At 40.5% G+C, this 20,726-nt stretch overlaps 1 protein-coding gene across 2 annotated transcripts in view; it reads left to right on the top strand.

The window, feature by feature from the left end:
- Positions 1 to 4,990: 4,990 nt before the first annotated feature.
- The window catches only part of LOC128665795 (beta-1,4 N-acetylgalactosaminyltransferase 2-like), a 325,846-nt gene continuing 310,110 nt past the window's right edge, over positions 4,991 to 20,726 (top strand). For both annotated transcript variants that reach the window (XM_053719997.1, XM_053719998.1), the window contains exon 1: positions 4,991 to 5,127. The gene's annotated coding sequence lies outside the window, so the exon portion shown is untranslated. The remainder of the gene's footprint in view (positions 5,128 to 20,726) is intronic.

Here is a 20,726-nt window from a genome sequence, read left to right on the forward strand (position 1 = left end):
ACAAGATATGAGTGGTGGCACTGGGCAAGTGGGCCTGGCACACACGCTGGCAGGCAGACAGGCAGGCAGGCAACTGCAATTAGATTACACTAGCAGACTGATGTTTCACAGTCAAAAACGTTTTTTTTTTAAATTTACACTACTGTTACACCAGATATGAGTGGTGGCACTGGGCAAGTGGCTTGGCAGGCAGGCAACTGCAATTAGATTACACAGGCAACTGCAATTATATTACATAGCTTTTTGGGGTGCTGTGCATACAGCAGAGATCAGATGAGTCCTTCAGGACTGTAGTGGACACTGAATACACTAGCCTAGTTATCAATTTCCCTATTAAATCACCAGCAGCTGCACTGTCCCTCCTCTCACTAGCAATGCAGCTTCCGAATGAATCTAAAATGGCTGCTGTTCAGGAGCTGGGAGGGTCTGGGAGGGAGGGTCTGCTGCTGATTGGCTGGAATGTGTCTGCAGACTGTGAGATACAGGGTCAAAGTTTACTCAATGATGACGAATAGGGGCGGATCGAACATCACATATGTTTGCCCGCAGTGGCGAGCGCGAACATGCTATGTTCGCCGGGAACTATTCGCCGGCGAACTATTCGCGACATCACTACCTATGCGGTGAGCCCTTTTAACTGCCAGCGGGAGAGAACTGGGATCAATACCCAAAGCCAGAAGCAAAGCCCTTGGTATAAATTGAATGAGATCACAGAAATCAGAGGTTTCAGGTAAACCTATTACTCTGACGTTATTACGCCTATTTCGATCTTCGAGCTCATTCTATTTATACTGGATATTTACGAACTGTGCTGATTGGTCCTGGATAGTAGCTGCTTGTTGAACATTTATGTCTTCTAGATCTGATATACGCTGTTTTGCTTTGTTTAGCCTATGTGTAAAATGTTTAACCTCATTAGCGAGATTTGATATTTCCGTTTCAAGATCTTCAAATTGTGGGATCATAAGGTCAATGATTTGTTTCACAGTGTCTTGGGGTTTCCTCAATGTGACTACCATGTTAACTAACGGAGATAAGTTTGCTGAGTGGTCGGCGCTAGTTCTAGTCTTCCTGTCTCTTATTTTAGGTGGCATAGCTGGTGTATTTAATTTATAACTGGTAATGAATTTGTCCATATAGTGGGAGCGCGTGTTTAACTATAGTATAGAAATGGGAAAAATCATGAACAAACAAAAAAAGTTTTGGTGTGGGGTGATTGTCTGAAAAACCTGTTGCTCTGAAAACCTGTTGCTCTGAAAACCTGTTGCTCTGAAAACCTGTTGCTCTGGTTCTTTAATACTATCTGTGGCTATTGTTAATACTTTCAGCCTAGCTTTAGGTGTTTCTTTAACAGATACAGTACTCTCCCTATCCTGAGGCTCTGACTGTGAAAATTCTTCTGACGTTATGAAATCTGTTTCAAATACTGGGTCTTCCTTCTCTTTCTGTTCTGTATCACTGAAAATGACCTTTTTATTACCTTTATTTTTATTTTGTCCTTGTTTTTGCCATCTTTGATTTTTTTTTAAAATGTAAAGTTTTCTGTGGTTGGTCTTCTTCACTAGCTCCATTTTTCTCTAGTATATTCCCTCTATCTGGTCTTCTATTTATTCTCCTTGCTCTTTTATGCCAGAGATATACCCTATCATTAGCATAGTCCTTACTATCTCTTAGAAACTTGGTGTGCTTAATATTAACCACTAGTTTTCTAGCTTCTCCTACTGCCTCTTGCAGCATGGTATCATAGGTAGCATATTCAGAAACTTCCTTAAATTTATTCATTTCAACTTGTATTTTTATGATTTCATCTTTCAAGTTAGCAATCTGTTCCATTTTAAATTTAATCAACAGTCCCATCAATCGTATTGCTCATTCTGTTAAAATACTGTTCCATTCCATTATGAATTCCTTGTTTTCCACTTCAAAAGATGGGAACTTTCTTAGCCTTATGCCTCTTGGCACCATTCCTCTTGTTATGTGTTTATCAAAAAGCCAGTTATCTAGTCGCATTCTCGGCTCCTTTATCTTAAGTCTTTCCATAGTCTGGAACAGAACGGTTAGTTTTAGTCTCAGCGTCATTATTAAACAATTCCTCCAGGTCTAGGTTGTCTATATCCCATTCGTCTGTAGTCTTAAGCGAGTAAAAGTCTGTGTGCGTCTCCATTGTGAAAGTGATGATACTGTATGTATACTTCTAATAAATATTATTTAGTAATTCATATAGATATAGAGATGAACTCTCCCTTAATTCTTTTTATTATATGGATGTCTCAGAGTAATACTAGGAGGTAACATAATCAACCAAAAAAGACTTTAGTAATGCTCAGAGTATATTTAGCATTGAAGTATCGAAATAAAGGAGTTTACCTTTTAAGTGGATCTGGACCTATTATTTGTTCTATTTCGTTGGCTTTGCAAACACGGAGGAGTTTGCTATTTGGTTCCAGAAACACAGAGTGAGCGACGGAAGAGGAAGTGTGCAGAAGCATGGGTTCCTAGAGAGCAGGCTAACAAGCAGCAATAACCTAACGGAGCGGCAACCGCGAGTGTGGAAGTGGGTGAGAGCGGAGCAGGTTTAGGAGGTTCATGTCACTAGGTAAGATCTTTGTTTCCCTGGGAGGAAGCTTGCAAGTTACTTACAGAAGAAAGGCGAGCATAAGAGGCGACCGCTAGAGGCTGCGGGGTGAGTGAACATTGTATATCACCTGCCTTTCCGTAAACCCACTGAAGCTGCAAGGGTATCACAGAGGTTTATTTCTTGGTTCAAGCTATCTGCACACTTACATCCTGTTTTTTGTTAGGAATACTCTGAGGATTACTAAAGTCTTTATTGGTTACAAACATTACACACCACACTCACATTACACACACCTACACACTGTACATAGACACAAACATTACACACACCTACACACTGTACATAGACACAAACATTACACACATCTACACACTGTATAGACACACAAACATTACACACACACACACATTACACGCACACACTGTACATAGACACAAACATTACACACACCTACACACTGTACATACACACAAACATTACACACACACACTGTACATAGACACAAACATTACACACACCTACACACTGTACAAATACACAAACATTACACACACACACTGTACATACACACAAACATTACACACATCTACACACTGTACAAATACACAAACATTACACACACACACTGTACATACACACAAACATTACACACATCTACACACTGTACAAATACACAAACATTACACACACACACTGTACATACACACAAACATTACACACATCTACACACTGTACAAATACACAAACATTACACACACACACTGTACATAGACACAAACATTACACACACCTACACACTGTACAAATACACAAACATTACACACACACACTGTACATACACACAAACATTACACACATCTACACACTGTACAAATACACAAACATTACACACACCTACACACTGTACAAATACACAAACATTACACACACACACTGTACATAGACACAAACATTACACACATCTACACACTGTACAGACACACAAACATTACACACACACACACATTACACGCACACACTGTACATAGACACAAACATTACACACACCTACACACTGTACATAGACACAAACATTACACACACACACTGTACATAGACACAAACATTACACACACCTACACACTGTACATACACACAAACATTACACACATCTACACACTGTACAGACACACAAACATTACACACACACACACACACACACATTACACGCACACACTGTACATAGACACAAACATTACACACACCTACACACTGTACATAGACACAAACATTACACACACACACTGTACATAGACACAAACATTACACACACACACTGTACATAGACACAAACATTACACACACCTACACACTGTACATAGACACAAACATTACACACACCTACACACTGTACATAGACACAAACATTACACACACCTACACACTGTACATAGACACAAACATTACACACACCTACACACTGTACATAGACACAAACATTACACACACCTACACACTGTACATAGACACAAACATTACACACACCTACACACTGTACATAGACACAAACATTACACACACACATTTTACATAGACACAAACATTACACACACACATTTTACATAGACACAAACATTACACACACCTACACACTGTACATAGACACAAACATTACACACACCTACACACTGTACATAGACACAAACATTACACACACCTACACACTGTACAGACACACAAACATTACACACACGCACACACACTGTACATAGACACAAGCATTACACACCACACTCACATTACACACACCTATACACTTTACATAGGTACAAACATTACACACCACACACACCTACACACTGTACATAGACACAAACATTACAAACACCTACACACTGTACATAGACACAAACATTACACACACCTACACACTGTACAGACACACAAACATTACACACACAGATTACACACACCTATACACATAGGCACAAACATTTCATACCACACTCACATTACACACACCTACACACTGTACAGACACACAAACATTACACACCACACTCACATTACACACACCTACACACTGTACATAGACACAAACATTACACACCACACTCACATTACACACAGAGCAGGCCTTAGGGCGAGGCGAGTGAGGCGGCCATATAGGGCCCTCCCGCGCCGGTTCAAACAAACAAAAAATTTTTTTTTTTTTTTTTTATTTTTTTTTTGTCCCATTTTTTATTTTAATATTATGGGCGCAATTTTTTGCCCGGGCACAGGTGAGTGACAGGCACTGGGCGAGTGGGCGGCTGTTACACATGCTACGATTTGAATGATTGGAGGATTATACTATTATTCTCCAATTATTCAGCTCCTGCATGGCTAAGAGGGCGGTGACTGGTGGTGAGAGGGGAGGAGGAGCAGTGAGAGGATCATGACCGTCCCCCACGTGAGTCAGACAGTCAGTGGAGGAGAGGCGAACCGTGAGGAGGAGGTAGGAGCAGAGCAGGTGCACAGCAGAGAGAGTGGGAGTCGCAGCAGAGTGGGAGTTTGGCACCGACCAAGGAGTAAGTCAGTTCTCTTGCTACTTTTTAAATAAAGATAGGAAGAGAACAAAGACAAATTGATAGTAGGAGTAAATTAGAAAGTTGCGTAAAACTGCTGCTCTATCTGAATCATTAAAGAAAAACATTGGGTTTAGTGACCTAATATACATTTCCAGCACTGTGTGATTCCAGCTGGGGGCCATACAGAGATGCTTTATATAGATAGTCATTTTATAGCACAGGGTGTATAGATACTAATAACCTTTTGTTGCAGTATTTGCACATTATTGATGTAAAACAATGAATTGAAGCAATATTAAATGTAATAGATTTTGTTGTGCATATGAAAGAGCACTTTTTAACCATGTCAGAATGTTTGCAAGAAAAATGTTTAATTCATCTGTTTGTTTTGATTTTGAACCTGATGGGTTAATAGCCTAGATTCAATAAAATCAATTTCTGAAGTGAAAATCACAATGAAAAAATTGTGCTGCTGCATTGCAACTTTAAAAATGATAACTTAAAGGGACATGAAACCTAATTTTTTTTTTTCTTTCATGATTTAGAAAGAGCATGTCATTTTAAACAACTTTCTAATTTACGTCTATTATCTAATTTGCTTCATTCTCCTGATATCACTTGCTGAAAAGCATATATAGATATGCTGAGTAGCTGCTGATTGGTTGCTGCACATAAAGGCCTTGTGTGATTGGCTCACACATGTACATTGCTATTTCTTCAACAAAGGATATCTAAACAATTGAGCAAATTAGATAATAGAAGTAAATTGGAAAGTTGTTTAACATTGCATGCCCTATCTGAATCATGAAAAGTTTAATTTTGACTAGACTGTCCCTTTAAGAGATATGTTCCTGCCCTTGTAACAGCCTTAAATGGACATAAAACCCAAAATTTTTCTTTTATGATTTAGACAGAGCATACCATTTTAAACAACTTTCTATTTTACTTCTATTATCAAATGTACTTCATTCTCTTGGTATCATTTGTTGAAGGAGCAGCAATGCGCTACTGGTTTCTAACTGAACACATGTGTGAGCCAATGTCAATCGGTCTATATATGCAGCCACCTAGGTTCTTTGCTGTTCCTGAGCTTTCCAAGATAAACTTTTTAGCAAAGGATAACAAGAGAAAGAAGCAAATTAAACAATAAAAGTAAACTGGATAGTTTAAAATTGTATGTTCTGTCTAATTATGACTTTACTGTTCCTTGCTTGGGGCATCATTTATTGCAGGTGGGCTGGGGGAATAATTTATTGCTGGGGAGGGGGGGGGCATCATTTATGGATGGGGGCATCATTTTATTGCAGGGGGGCTGGGGGAATAATTTATTGCTGGGGAGGGGGGGGCATCATTTATGGCTGGGGGCATCATTTTATTGCAGGGGGGCTGGGGGAATAATTTATTGCAGGAATAATTTATTACAGGGGGGCTGGGGTCATATACTGTGCATATGTAAACATGTATTGTGTGTGCAGACCTTATGTAATGCAGCGCTTAATTACTGATATATTGTGCATATATAAACATTTATTGTGTATGCAGATCTTATGTAATGTAGCACTTAATTACTGATATATACTGTGCATATATAAACATTTATTGTGTGTGCAGACCTTATGTAATGTGGCACTTAATTACTGATATATACTGTGCATATGTAAACATGTATTGTGTGTGCAGACCTTATGTAATGAGTCACTTAATTACTGATATATACTGTGCATATATAAACATTTATTGTGTGTGCAGACCTTATGTAATGCAGCGCTTAATTACTAATATATACTGTGCATATATAAACATTTAATGTGTGTGCAGAACTTATGTAATGCAGCACTTAATTACTGATATATACTGTGCATATATAAACATTTATTGTGTGTGCAGACCTTATGTAATGCAGCACTTAATTACTAATATATACTGTGCATATATAAACATTTAATGTGTATGCAGACCTTATGTAATGCAGCACTTAATTACTGATATATACTGTGCATATATAAACATGTATTGTGTGTGCAGACCTTTTGTAGTGAGTCACTTAATTACTGATATATACTGTGCATATATAAACATTTATTGTGTGTGCAGACCTAATGTAATGAGTCACTTAATTACTGATATATACTGTGCATATATAAACATTTATTGTGTGTGCAGACCTTTTGTAATGAGTCACTTAATTACTGATATATACTGTGCATATACAAACATTTATTTTGTGTGCAGGCCTTATGTAATGCAGCACTTAATTACTGATATATACTGTGCATATATAAACATTTATTGTGTGTGCAGATCTTATGTAATGCAGCACTTAATTACTGATATATACTGTGCATATATAAACATTTATTTTGTGTGCAGACCTTATGTAATACAACACTTATTTACTGATATATACTGTGCATATATAAACATTTATTGTGTGTGCAGATCTTATGTAATGTAGCACTTAATTACTGATATATACTGTGCATATATAAACATTTATTGTGTGTACAGACTTTATATAATACAACACTTAATTACTGATATATACTGTGCATTTATAAACATTTATTGTGTGTACAGACTTTATATAATACAACACTTAATTACTGATATATACTGTGCATATATAAACATTTGTTATATGTGCATAGCTTATGTAATGCAGCACTTAATTACTGATATATATTGTGCATATATAAACATTTATTGTGTGTGCAGACCTATTGTAATGTAGCACTTAATTACTGATATATACCGTGCATATATAAACATTTATTGTATGTGCAGACCTTATGTAATTCAGCACTTAATTACTGATATATACTGTGTATATACAGTATATATAAACATTTATTGTGTGTGCAGACCTTATGTAATTCAGCACTTAATTACTGATATATACTGTGCATTTATAAACATTTATTGTATGTGCAGAGCTTATGTAATGCAGCACTTAATTACTGATATATACTGTGCATATATAAACATTTATTGTGTGTGCAGACCTTATGTAATTCAGCACTTAATTACTGATATATACTGTGTATATACAGTATATATAAACATTTATTGTGTGCGCAGACCTTATGTAATACAGCACATAATTACTGATATATACTGTGCATATATAAACATTTATTGTGTGTGCAGACCTTATGTAATTCAGCACTTAATTACTGATATATACTGTGCATTTATAAACATTTATTGTATGTGCAGAGCTTATGTAATGCAGCACTTAATTGCTGATATATACTGTGAATATATAAACATTTATTGTGTGTGCAGACCTTTTGTAATGAGGTGCTTAAGTGCTGATATGTACTCTGCATATATAAACATTTATTGTGTGTGCAGACCTTTTGTAATGAGGTGCTTAAGTGCTGATATGTACGCTGCATATATAAACATGTATTGGGCTGCTTAATGATTTTAAAATATTATATTAGCGTAAAGCCTTTTATCTGCTAAAATAGGGAAGCAGTGGTCTTATAAATAAATATCAAATGCAAACCTGGTAACAATTAATCGTCACCACTCAAGGGGGCACAATAAATATAAGTAAATAAATTTATTTATAAATAAATATAAGTCTGTGACTGTGTGGCAAGCAGTTTAGGAATGGTCTGGCCTTAGGCAAATATATTTTTAAAACATTAACCATTCCATTTCTAAACTGCTTGTCACACAGTCACAGCCTTATATTTATTTATAAGACCACTGCTTCCCTAGTTTAGCAGATAAAAGGCTTTAGGCTAATATAATATTTTAAAAATGATTAAGTCCATTTCTAAACTGATTGTCATTCTTAATAACAAAATAATTTAATTGAGTTGGGGACATTAAAGGGTCAGTTGCATGCGATTGTAAACAACTTTACAATTTTCATCCATTGACAAAATGTTCACAGTCTTTTTATATGTACACTTTTTGTGTCACTAGATTCTACTGAGCATGTGTAAGAACTGACATCATATACATATATATGCACCCTTTTGTGATTGGCTGATGGCTATCACAGGATAGAAGGGGATTTGAAATAGACATAACTTTTTTAAAAATTGTCAGAAATAAATCTATTTCTCAGTTGGAGTTTAGGCTAAGTGCTATTGCATTGTGTTGTTGTTGTGCAGTTTTTGGTTATTATGCAAATTAATAATTATTTTGGGGGGGCCCTTCTTGGATTCTTGCACCCGAACCCTGTGGTTTCTTGTTACGCCTCTGAGTAGCAGAGCAGTATGGACAGAGCGGTATAGAGAGCCAAGAGTGTGCACATAGTGCAAAGTGCGGGGGCATTTTTCCCAGTAAGTCAAGTGTCTAGTGAGAGTCGTGACTAGTGATATGGAGTGTCAGTGATAGAGAATGTTGGCATTCCTGCAGTATAGGATGGCTTGGAGGCAACGTGGTGCTATTACAGTATTGTAAGGTATTTTACATGTGTTCTGATTCACCATAACATGGGTATTGAAGCTATCTTAGCTTTTGAAATAAAAAACAACATTGAGTAGCCTGTTTTCATTGTGGTTATAGCAGCCATTAAATGTTTCTTAGTTGTTTATCATAAAATATGATTTGACTGTCTTCCTTGACCACTGACTCCTATTGGTGTGGTGCATGTTACGTGAGGTGTCACTAATAAAAGCCCAATTACAGAGCTTGTCAGACCATCATATGCCACAATACCTCAAGTTATGGATTTAAAATTGTATAAAGTAAAAACACCACACAACTGTAATTTATAACTAACCAGCTTGCCTTCATTACAGTAAGTACCAGCTTCAACTAAGCTTAAGCAATTGACACCATTTCAGTTGCTTCCCATTACTATACATTTTTGCTTTGGGTTTTCATGGTATTAACATCTAGGCAACCCTGGAATAAGAGTTGCCTGGAAGGGTTTTTGACCCCACTATAGCTTCAGAGTGGGGTGGAGCTGGGAGTGACAGGAAGAGATAAAAAGGTGGCACAGCAGAAGCTGTTAGCAGTTGAGCGGGAAGAGGAGCTTAACATGGAGGTGCAGTTAATTTTGGAAAGGGTGCAGGAGCTGGTATGGTTGCGAGGCGTAGAGTGTCTGCAGCAGCGAATTGAGGATGGGAATGCAGGCAGCGGTGCCGGAGGTGCAGATACGGCGGGTGGTGGTGAAGAGCAGGCTGAGTTGACATTGTAGCCTGTGTGGAGGTCCCATCTGCCTGAATGGCTTTGCCCATAACTCGGGACCAGGAGAGACTCTGGGAGCAGGAGGCGTGATGCAGGGAGGCTTTCAGGAGGCGTGAGCAGGACCGGAGGACCGATGGAGCGATCAGGCTCCATGGGGGTTGTGAGTGACAGCGGGAGGAGGCGGCGGTCCAGGACGAGTGACGTCAGTGGTGAGGAGCAGATGACTGCGCTGGAATTGGGAGGCACAACAGGTCAGTTGTCAGGAGCAGTAACGGGTACAGGTGTGAAGCCTGGCACTCAGAGGGGAGGAGCACTGGTGGGAGCAGTGGTGCATACGGTTCAGGGGAGTCTTGGTTATCAGCGGAGTGTAATGGTGGCAGGAGCATGGGCAGATATGGCCCCCCCTGTAACCACAATCAGCCTCAACACCCTGCCCTGACACAGGACACTCTACCAATAAGTTTAATGGTTCAGGATATCCCTAGTGCCTTCTCTCCACAGTGTTACACTGTCAGTGTGTACTTATAACACACTTAAGTGTGCACCCGCCGCCGCAGCCATGAACGTGCACCCACCACCAAAGCCCGCCCCTCCCACACAATCTTCTCTCCATTTGGTGGGTTGTTGCTGGATGGGGTGGGGTGGTGTGGGCGGGAAGCTTGGAATTGGAAACAAAAAAACCACTTGTCTACCCGGAGTGTAAGTCAGACAGGGACAGCCCGGTTACGCAGCAGCCAGCAGGTAAAAAAAAAAGTTTACTGTGAGTGTGACAGCAGGTAAGCTGTTGGTTAAAATTATACTGCTGGGCTGGTTTATACAGTAAATAATCCCAACTCATACTCATTCAACTGTTTCTGATATTCTTGCCTGCCTACAGTAAATATAATATTGTCAGGATGCCAGGAATCAGACTGAGACGAGAAGTGCAAAAATAATCACACCTTTATTAATAGCAAAAAATAATAAAAAGTCCACAAGTCAAATAACAAGCAGGGAAACAAAACCAGAGCTGGTAGTCAGAAGAGCCGAGTCAGGAGCCAAAGCAAGTAGTCAGACGAGCCGGAATCAGGAACAAGCCAGGGATCAGGAACCAGGAGGGACGACAGACAGCCAGGTAATACACAGGAGCTCTCACAAACAGGTCTGAGACAACACAATGGCAAAGCATACTGAACAGAGGCCCTTTAAATAATAAGTGATGACATCACAATTCTGAGACTGCATCCTGTCTCACACGGATGATGTACACTAGTCTGGCCATAAAAGGAAGTGCAGGAAATGAGCAGCATCACACAGTATGCACCAGAGTCAGCAAGAGAGGTGAGTAAAATGGATGCCAGCAACATATGCAAACAAAGCAGGGAAATAAAACCCTGACAGTACCCTCCCCTTAATGACCCTTCCCCTGCGGGAGGACAAAAGGCTTATTGGAGAAACAGGCATGGAAGGCACAGAGGAGGGCGGGAGCCTAAACATCAGAGGAGGGAACCCTCCTCCAGACCGTAGCCCCTCCAGTGAACCAAATACTGTGCGTGGCCCCTGGACATATGAGAGTCAATAATGCTGCTGACCTCATACTCCTCATGGTTGTCAACAAAGATAGGTTGGGGGCAAGGCAACACAGTGGTAAACTGATTACAAACCAATGGTTTCAAGACGGAGACATGAAAAACATTGGAGGTGCGCATTGCAGGTGGAAGGTCAAGAGCATAGGCCACAGGATTGACCCATCAGAGTATTCGAAAAGGACCAACATAACGGGGATCCATTTTATTGGAAGGCACACAAAGGTTCAAGTTGCGGGAGGACAGCCAAGCTCTCTCACCAACCTGGTAGGAAGGTGCAGGCAGATGCCTACGATCAGCCTGGAACTTTTGGCTCTGCATAGAACGATGAAAGCAATCCTGAATCTGCACCCATGTGGAACAGAGTTTCCAGAGATGCTCCTCCAAAGCCCAGAATACCCTGAGACATGAATGAATCGGGCAACAAGGATAGTTGAAACCCATAATTCGCCATGAACGGGAATAACATGGAGGAAGCATGAATATCACTAGTACGAGCAAACTCTGCCCAAGGTAACAGTTCAGACCAATTATTGTGGTGATCTGAGATATAGCAACAGAGGAACTGTTCCAGAGTTTGATTAGACCGGTTCCGCAGCCCCATTGGATTGAGGGTGATATGCCGAGAAATAGGAAAGCTGGATCCCCATTTGAGCACAAAAAGAATGCCAAAATCTAGAGACAAACTGGTTACGCTGGTCCGACACTATCTCCTTGGGTAACCCATGTAAACGGAAAACCTCCCAGACAAAAATTGAAGCAAGCTCCTGAGCGGTAGGCAACTTCTTCAAGAGAATGCTATGTGACATTTTAGAAAAATGGTCAACCACCATAAGGATAACAGTATTGCCATCGGAAACAGGGAGCTCGACAATGAAGACCATGGAAAGATGAGTCCAAGGATACTCACCATTAGCAATAGGTTGAAGAAGACCCACAGGAAGACTTTAAGTAGTCTCATTCTGTGCACAAACTGAGCAAGAGGCAACATAAGCAGCAACATCAGAACGAAGACCTGGCCACCAGAATTATCGAGTGACAGACCAAATCATTTGGTTCTTGCCTGGGTGACCGGCGGCTTTAGGATAGTGGTAAGTGTGCAAAAGTTTAGTTTGAAGATTCTCAGGAACAAAACACTTACCACTAGGTTTCTCAGGAGGTGCATTGGTTTGTGCAGCCAGGATCTCCTCCCCCAAGGGAGAAGTAAAATTAGTATGTATGGTAGCCAAAATATGGTCAGGAGGTATAACTGGAGTGGTTACAGACTCCTCCTTGGACAGAGGCAAAAATTGTCGAGACAGGGCATCAGCCCTAACATTCTTACTACCAGGCAGGTCGGAGACCACATAATTAAACCGAGACAAAAATAGCGCCCATCTGGCCTGTCGGGGCGACAAACGTTTTGCTTCAGATAAAGTAGTTAATTTCTTGAGGTCAGTAAGAATGAGCACTGGCACCCTAGTACCCTTGAGAAGATGCCTCCATTCCTTGAGTGCCAAAATTATGGACAGTAATTCCCTGTCGCCAATTTCATAATTGCACACCGCTGGAGACAATTTCTTAGAGAAGAAACCACACAGATGCATGGAACCGTCAGGCAAGGACGTTGAGACAAAAGGGCACCTACTCCAATCTCAGACGCATCAACCTCAAGAATGAAAGGCAGGACAGGGTTAAGATGAGCCAGAACTGGAGTGGCAGCAAAGGCAGTCTTAAGACTATCAAAGGCCTTAATGGCAGTAGGTGACCAATGTAGTGTATCATTCTCTTTACGGTCATGTCTGTGATAGGTTTGACCAAGGAAGAAAAGTTTTTAATAAACTTTCTATAATAATTGGTGAACCCCATAAAACGTTGAATAGACCGAAGACCAACTTGGCAAGGCCACTGCAGAACTGCAGATAACTTGTCAGGATCCATGGAGAACCCTGCAACAGAGATAATATAACCTAGGAAGGTTACTTGAGTCTGATTGAACTCACATTTCTCAAGTTTACAAAACAGGCCGTTCTCACGTAGTCTCTGAAGAACCGTGTAACATCAGAAAAATGAGCCTCAAGTGTGGGTGAGTGTATGAGGATGTCGTCTAAGTACACCACAACACACTGTTGCAACATATCTCATAGGACATCATTAATAAATTCCTGGAAAAGCAGGAGCATTACATAGGCCAAAGGGCATTACAAGATACTCCTGGTGTTAAATGCTGTTTTCCATTCGTGGCTTTCCTTGATCCTAACGAGATTGTATGCTCCTCTCAAATCAAGTTTAGTAAAGACCGTAGCTCCCTTGAAGCAGTCAAAGAGTTCTGTAATGAGCGGAATAGGGTTAGCATTCTAAATGGTAAGATGATTAAGACCCCTATAATCAATGCATGGTCTTAACTTGCTATCCTTTTTCTTCACAAAGAAGGAGCCAGCCCCTGCAGGAGAGCAGGATTTGCGGATGATCCCCAACGACAGAGCATCGGCAACATACTCCTCCATAGCACAATTCTGCGCAACAGACAGAGGGTAAACCCGGCCCTAGGAGGAATGGCTCCGGTTGCAGGTCTATGGCACAATCATAAGACCGGTGAGGAGGCAACGTACCGGCATGCACCTTGTCAAAAACATCTAGGAACTCTAGCAATTGAGATACCAAAGAAGTGCACAAGACTTTAACTAGAAAACAAGTGGAAATACATTGCGGAGACCACGACAACATTTTGGACCTGCGCCAGTTGAGACTGGGATTGTGTTTTTGGAGCCAGGGATAACCCAGAACAACCAGAAAATGTGGAAAGTTTATCACCTGGAACTGGAAGGTTTCAAAATGGAGAGCCCCAACAGCCATGGATAACGGAGCAGTTTTGTGAGTAACAAGTGTGGGCTGAAGGGGCCTGCCATCAATGGCCTCAATAGCAAGCAGAACAGACCGAGGCAAAACAGGAATGGAGTGCTTTGATACAAAAGCACTGTCAATGATATAGCCTGCAGCACTGGAGTCAACAAGAGCCTGGGTGACTATGGAGGAGTCCACCCAGGAAAGGACAACCGTGACCAAAGGTTTCTCCTTTAGCGGTTCCGGGGACGAGGATAAACCACCCAAGGTCTGACCCTAACAGGACCTTAAGTGTGAGCGTTTCCCGGCCGTGTAGGACAAGACTTCAAAAGGTGGCCCTGTAACCCACAATATAGGCAGAGCCCCTCCCTCCTCCTAAAGGCCCTCTCCACCATGGAGAGATGCGTGAATCCCAACTGCATAGGCTCAGCAGTACCTGGTGACTCGGGACCAGGAGTCATGTGAGGAGAGGGAGGCATGGGTGGGAACAAACACGTAGGAGACAACAGAAAAGGAGGCTTCTGCAAGCACTCATTGAAAGAGGGTCTCTCTCTGAGTCTGATGTCAATTAGGCTAAAAAAGACACCAATGCCTCGAGATCCTCTGGTAAATCTCTGGCAACAACTTCGTCTTTAATCGCATCAGAAAGCCCATGAAAGAAGACGGCAACAAGGGCTTTATTGTTCCAACCTACCTCTGCAGCAAGCATGCGGAACTCAATGGCATACTGAGCAACATATCTTGTACCTTGCTGAATGGACATGAGTCGTTTTAGCAGCAGAGGAGGAGCAAGCCGGAACATCAAATACCCTTCGAAAGGAGGCCAAAAATTCAGGGTAATTTGAAATCACAGGTTTATTAGTCTCCCACAAGGGATTAGCCCAGGCAAGAGCTGTGTCAGAGAGTAACGAGATTAGAAATCCCACCTTAGCTCTGTCAGAGGGAAACGCCTGAGGTAACATCTCAAAGTAAATGCCCACCTGGTTCAAAAACCCTCTGCACTGATTAGGATTACTTCCATATCACTGAGGTAGAGGTGCAGAGCTGGACATGCTCCTGGTAGGACTAGGTGCAGCAACGGAAACAGGAGCACCCATAACTTGTGGGACACTTTGGTCCAAATGTGCAGTGCGAGTCAGCAGTATTTGCAGGTCTAGTGCAAATTGATCCAAGCGGTGATCCTGTTCATCCATCCTGGAAATTATGGCAGTTAAAGGTGAATTATTAGCACCATCAGGATTCATGGCCCTTGCGTAATGTCAGGATGCCAGGAATCAGACTGAGATGAGAAGTGCAAAAATAATCACACCTTTATTAATAGCAAGAAATAATATAAAGTCCACAAGTCAAATAACAAGCCAGGATTCAAAACCAGAGCTAGTAGTCAGATGAGCTGAGTCAGGAGCCAAAGCGAATAATCAGACGAGCCGAGTCAGGAGCCAAAGCAAGTAGTCAAACGAGCATGAATCAGGAACAAGGAGAACAGCAAAGTCAGGAACAAGCCAGGGATCAGGAACCAGGAGGGACGTCAGACAGCCAGGTTATACACAGGAGCTCTCACAAACAGGTCTGAGACAACGCAAGGGCAAAGCATACTGAACAGAGGCCCTTTAAATAATAATTGATGACATCACAATTCTGAGACTGCATCCTGTCTCACACAGATGATGTACACCAGTCTGGCCATAAAAGGAAGTGCAGGAAATGAGCAGCATCCCACAGTATGCACCAGAGTCAGCAAGAGAGGTGAGTAAAATGGCTGCCAACAGCACATGGCAAACAAAGTAGGGGAAAAAAACTCTGACAAATATATAATCTGTTTAAACTTGGTGTGCCAGAACTCTGGTTTCTCTGTGACTGAGAAAGTGTATGAGTGAGTATTAGGGGCATTTTTATAGCTAAACACCTTTATTTACTGAGGTGATCTGTCACTGTGCACAAGATGATATCAGAGGAGTGAAAAAATAACTTGGCTCAGTTTAAAGATGATGGTTAGGTCTATATTTCCCAATACAACAGAATGAATGATTGTGATTACCATTCTTAATGAGTCAGTCATGATGATCATCACTCACAATTATTAACAGAACAGTCTATCTAGTATACTGTGACAGCAGGTAAACAACTGTTTGGTTAAAAAAATATTATTGCTGGCTCACAGTATCAAGTAATCCAATTCTTCCCTAATCAGAATAGAATGATTATCATAAATTCTTAAAATGAGTCAGTCAGTCATCAGTCATCAGTCATCATCATTCACATGTCACATACTGACTGTCATTTTAAGTCACTTACTGTTACTACTGATATATTCTGCTGATACTGTCATGAGTCACTCACATGTCACATACTGATATATTCTGATTATTTTGATTCAGCATATATCAGTATTTGAGTGACTCATAATAATGCAATTGTTTTTTCTGCCTTGGGTGATCATCATTATTCTCTTGAAGTCTTGAAGAGATTAATGATGGGGGACGGAGCCAGCTATTGATGCATACAGACGTGTTTTTGTGGAGCTCCTGCTATATTACTGAACTAAACCATTAATATAAGCTTTACATCTATACTACTACTCTAGAAAGACTCTAGGGACACACTTAACCTATTGAGATACCTTACTTTGAAGATATGCAGTTGGCATACACCTTTCAATGACACCATGTGGTAAGATCCGCCATTCTACCTATAGGCCTGGGCTACTATACCCTTTCTTGGCTAAGACTTTTGGCTTACAATACTGTCTTCCACATATCATAGCTTGGAGAGGTTCTGGATCTATACCGGCTATTCTCAAAGAAATAGTTACCGAACCTAACTAACCAATATAGACAGTAGACATATGGTATCAGCATTATGGAAGCAATAGAGGCCGGGGAACAACACACACAACAGCTTGTGGATGAGCACTTTCAGAGTCTAAAAGAACACTTTATATATATATTGTCCTCCATCTTATACCCACCGGACTATGAAGCCAACAATATCTACACTGGACGCGGTGCTGACACTAACACCAAGCATGCACCCGCAACTGCAGAGAACCAGGGCACTCCCTCACGCTGGCCCTAGATACATAGCCCACACTACCGACTTCAACAACCACTAGATGCAAGCTCACTAGTGGCGGGTGAAAGGGCAGTAGATGCAAAAAAAGAGGCATCCCTAAAATCAGACTTCCCACCTATTCAGGAGGTCACAGCATTGGGAGTCTGTTGCACTCAACAAGACCCTACTTCTCTGATCCAGCGGCAAGAAAATTATAAAGAGTACAGGATTTATCTGAAGGAGATTATGCAACCTTTCTGCTCTGCTGTTACTGAGAGAGAAAATGAACGTTGGACCCAAGAATATATCCCCAAGCATTACAGACCCCTAAGTACAGCTTTGATTGTTCCTCCCTGTGATTGTGTCACACTGGACTTTGACAGCCTGTTTTGCGGCATAATTGACAGTTTGATGCGGGAGCCAGAGAAGAAACAGAACCGCTGTGGTGTTGGCTAAAATGAGCATTTTTTATGTGCCAATACAATTATCTAATTTCCTAATATGGCTTATAACTTGTTTCATAAAGTGTTATCTGTCTTATAGTTTTGGAGGATCTTTTGTAATAGATCTAAAGTTTGTTCCAGTTACTGCCCTTTATACATATTGATTAATTGCTGGGGACACTATATGTTGAACACTAGCCATTTTTATTCTCCTACTTGGTATGGCCCCATGAACGATATAAATACATGTATACTTATTGTGAGTTGATGTGCATAGTCCACCAGCTGTTGTGCCACATGGCAGTGGATTCTCCCTTTAGTATATTATAATTTTGTTGTTTGGCATTGGTTCCGTGGGCTTACCCCTATAAGAATATATTTTGTGTCCCTGAGCATTTTGAGTGATAGAAATAGTATTCATCACACCTTGTTTAGAAATGTATAAGTTTACATGATAATTTTCAATATTTATGCAGCTTATTTCAGTCTCTCATACTTGCACCCAGTTAATGCACATGTACTGTTACCTTTTATTAGATAGTGAAGGGTTAGATATCTTGCAGGCACCTTATCCTTTCCTTTCTATTATACAGTCCAGCTACATGTATCAAATTAACCTGTCCTCTCCAGGAGATTAGCCTAAACAAATAGTATCATAGAGATCTGAACTTTCTCAAGAGTTACACATCTCCCAGGAATGGGCAGTGACAAACGATTTGATAATTACCAGTTTCATTTATGTTGTTTATTATAACACCACACAGTTTTTATTCTACAACAATATGGCTAGCTTTACTTACAGTCTAGCCTTGTAACAAAGGCATTTTTGTTCCTCCTGTCTATCTGTTCTGTGTGGTTGCACCACTGGGGGCCGGGTGGTGCTCCACACGTAATAGGCACAATTACACTTTACTGTAGGAGGTAAGAACCAATGCTTGCTAACAAAGTAGCTGCACCTGGTTAAATATATATCTTTCTATACCATGATCTCTAAAGCTTTATCAATTGTCAGGAATAGGCTCTACAGCACAACCTTTAATCCTGCAATATTGTTTTAATGCATGTTTATACCCAGTTACCTCCTGTTTTTACCCCCCCCCCCCCCTCTAACTAAAGCACTCTGGCATTTTTGCCAAAGGCTAAATAAGCGGTTTATCTTGTAAATACCGCTAATGTGCTCCTACCTTTCTATACATAATTGGAGGTAGGTGAAGATTCCCTTACTTACCCACAGTCATTGCCCCCTATTTCATAACTATACAGTGTTAGATTTAGCAGTGGTCGTTTGTTCCTTTCTCTCTCCTAATGCTCCAAATAATTGAGGGTAAGGGTAAGCCAATTAATTATAAGTTAATTCAGTATTATGCTAAATTGAACTCTTCACTTGCCTCCAGACCTTATTCTAGCTAATTTGTGAAGCTAACATATGCTAATACCATTACTATTGTGCTATATTATTAAAAAAGAGGTTTCAGCTATGATTGTTTACTATTATAATTACTGTATCATTTGTTGTCTTATGAGAACTTAGTCACTTGTATTATTTTACATAACTCCTATATGCTTTGTATCAATGCACTAGTCACAGTGAATATGCCATTGAACAGTCATATTGTATATGTTCCTAATCTTTGTTTTATATTATAACCTCAATAAAAATTTAAACAAAAAAAAAAAAGAGAATAAGGATGATCATTCAAGGCAGCAATTACAATTGAAGAGATCAGATTCATCATGCTATAGCTAAATGTGTTAAGTGGCATCATTTTTTGTGCCATATATCTGTGTGTTATGTGACATATACTGTGAGCCCAATATCTTTGTGTTATAATGTGACATATACTTTGTGGAATTGTGCCATATATCTGTGTGTATAATGTGACTTATACTTTGTGGAATTGTGCCCTATAGCTGTGTGTTATGTGACATATATTTTGTGGACTTGTGCCCTATGTGGCGCAATGTGTATGTGATCAGCTTATGGGCCAACTAAGGCTTCTAAGCTTACATTCAGAATTGGTTGGGGCAAATTGAAAGGACAAGGGTGGTCTGCAGAGGCAGGATGTGGTAGTTAATTATTTGGCGTTGTTGATATGGCTAGGCAAGTCTAAGATGGATCAAGAAGGGAAAAGGAAATAGATTAGGCTTTTGGAGTTTGAGGGGGGTGTGCTTCCCTGTCACGACAGTTAGGGAATTTTTGGCAGTTTGTGATAGGTTTGGAGGAGGGCCATTGTTTGTGCATGAGAATGGCTCATCTTTTTCCTTATATATATATGGTGCAGTTTTAAGGAAAGTGCTTGGTGTGTTGGGTGTGGATGGTAGTGAGTTTGGTTGCCATTATTTTCGCATTGGGCAGCAACTGAAGCACATGAGCTGGGTCTGAGTGAAAGTGAAGTGAAAGGGATTGATAGGTGGCACTCTGATTGCTATAAATTGTATATTAGATCAGGGTTAGAGTTATAGTTTTTGTTTTGGCAGGTTCGCTTCACTGTTGGATAGTTGGCCACTCTATTGGGCCAGGATGGCAGCGGCAGTAAAGGATGGAGGGACCCAGTTGAATTGT

Source organism: Bombina bombina, chromosome 7 (genome assembly GCF_027579735.1).
Source record: "Bombina bombina isolate aBomBom1 chromosome 7, aBomBom1.pri, whole genome shotgun sequence".
In the NCBI taxonomy this organism is placed as follows: domain Eukaryota; kingdom Metazoa; phylum Chordata; class Amphibia; order Anura; family Bombinatoridae; genus Bombina; species Bombina bombina.